Here is a 2542-nt window from a genome sequence, read left to right as displayed (position 1 = left end):
TATTATTATTATTATTAACTGTGTATTATATTTATTCCTTTTGATATATATTTTCTTGTTCTCTAGTTTCCTTGTTTCTGCTGCCTTGGCTGCACAGCTGTGGAAACCTGACCTGGTGAGGACCCTCTCCTCCATCCTCAACTATTGAACCTCTTATATCACTCGGATGAGGTAATAAATTAAAGATTGTGTTGTTGGTCAGTGAATAGTTTGTTTTAAGCTGCAAATAATTGTAATTTTTCTGATCAATTTGATAACCGCTATATATAACCGCTATATTCAGGGTGTCTGCAGGTCCTCAAAAAGTCTTAAAATGTCTTAAATAGTGTTTTCCTAATATAAGGCCTTAAAAAGTCTTTAAATGTCTTAAATTCAGATTAGATAGGTCTTAAATAGATTTGGTCACTTCAGTCTTACGGACCTAATGACTGTTTATAATCATTGGACAGACCGAAGATTTTTTTCTTCCCCTGCGTCATATGGAGAATTGAAGAATACAAGTCTGCGCTGAGGCTCACTCTTTGTGAGAGACTTCAGAACAAATAAAATGGCACACATAAACATGATATAGTAAAGTAATACCTTGACAAGTGAGCTATTTTGAACAATATTCTAACAACAGCATTGAAAACGACTACAGAGTGCATGCATTACGTGTCTGCAGTTAGAATGTGCTCTTTCACTGCATGATTCAGTCTATTAAAATACATTCAGAATGATCACAAATTAAGAGACATGGGGCAGAACATGTGTATATTAATACCACTTAAATATAGTTAATCAATTTTGGTAAATTTCACATGGCAGAGTTCCCTTTTTTTTCCTCAAAAAAATACCATATAAAAATGTAATAGTTTTGTTTTTTTTAACAACAGTTTCATAAACTATACGTTCTATTAAGAGACTTACGTTTTTGCACTATTTCGCCAAAAAAAATAATTCCAAACAAAGCCACAGTGTTGTTTTGCGTCTCTAAGCAACATGACGGCTTTTTGTTCCTGAATGAATCAACTGTTTTAATTACTCACTTATTAACATTTACCTGCTGTCACCTACTGGTGGTTTTTAATGTCACATTTAAAGTATCTTTTTAATTCAATTCAATTCAAGTTTATTTGTATAGCGCTTTTTACGATACAAATCATTACAAAGCAACTTTACAGAAAATTAAGTTTCTACAATATTTAGCAGTAGCTTATCAGTGTTGACTGTCAGTTTATGTGCATATGACAGGATTTTTCAGAAAAATAAAAATCAAAGACGTAGTCAGCCAGACGATGAACATTATTAACTGCAATTATTATACGATGCAGTCACACATGTAGCAATATTTGTAAGTTCTGTATGTTGTCTCTGGGTCAGGATCATCTGGGGTCCTCTGAGGGTCAGCATCATCTCTTCTCATGTGTTCTGGATCCAGACTGGAGCTTGTGTTAATCCTACAGTAGTTACCACGGGATGAAGATCCCAGCAGAAACAGAGAAACAAATAGAGACATCATTAGCATAGCTGCTGATGTTCCAACAAAGTAAAATTAATTAGTTTAACCCAAGCTAAAGAATAAACATGTGTTTTATGTGATGTGATGCTCTTTTTGTGAACATTGTTACATAAAATGCTCTTACTCTGTTTTTTGTCTTCACCCAATAGCTTAGGACAGACCAGCCTGTGATCTCCTAAGACACCCAGATTCAGCCCTGGTCACGATCTGTCCCACACCTGTGTCTCATCACAGTCCATCACCAGTGTCTGCACCCTGCCTACTGCCAATATTAAGGATTTCTGTTCTGGAGAGAGATGCCATTCACAACATAATCTCTACACAATATCAAACTCAAATAATTTAATCTTGCCTAACAGTTTCCCTGATTTGTTACAGTTCACAATGTAGCATGGTCTTGCCTACCTTTGTCCATTCAGTTGTTAAAATGTTTTTAATATTTGAATTGAATAGATCTCAAGTTTATTATTTAAAAGCAACTTCACTTCATCTTTCCCTAGAAGAGATAATAGGTGTGTTAGACTTGAAGCAGTGCTGTGCAGACCGATGGAAGTATGACATCACGGTACCATGAGAGCAATAAGACAGCTTCATATACTTTTGAATCGCTCTCACGCTACTTTGTCATACTTTAAGCGCTGCTGCGCAGACCAATTGAAGTTGAACATATCTGAAGTGTAAACTCTCACGGTCAGTTCTGGGTCTTGTGCAGTTATATGATGAGCAGGTGTTTAGTGTCATCTACTTACATTATTGAAATGCTATATTGACCTGGATTCAGGTTTAAAACTGGGAAAGAAGAAATGAAGTGTCATTAATGTTGTGAAGCTGCATAACATCTGTTCAGATGAACATTTGTGTAGTCCGTTACCTCCTGAGGTTTCTACCTTGTAGAGTTAAATATCTAAAAATGAGTGGCTTTGTAACCATTCTCAATAGATACTGAAAACAAGATACTTAATGGTGCTTTTAAATAAAATATGAAATGTAATATGTGAGGTAAGCCATGGCTGGGTGTACACTCCACATTTTTAATATATG

General features: G+C 35.3%; 1 long non-coding RNA gene across 1 annotated transcript; it reads left to right on the top strand.

The window, feature by feature from the left end:
• Positions 1-1445: 1445 nt before the first annotated feature.
• On the top strand, positions 1446-1951 carry LOC132153098 (uncharacterized). The gene is made up of 2 exons (XR_009436620.1): positions 1446-1517; positions 1661-1951. It is a non-coding gene; the product is annotated as an uncharacterized LOC132153098 (long non-coding RNA).
• Positions 1952-2542: the final 591 nt, after the last annotated feature.

Source organism: Carassius carassius, chromosome 1 (genome assembly GCF_963082965.1).
Source record: "Carassius carassius chromosome 1, fCarCar2.1, whole genome shotgun sequence".
Lineage (NCBI taxonomy): Eukaryota > Metazoa > Chordata > Actinopteri > Cypriniformes > Cyprinidae > Carassius > Carassius carassius.
The sequence above is the reverse complement of the archived record's forward strand: the minus strand, read 5'-3'. Positions and strand labels throughout refer to the sequence as shown.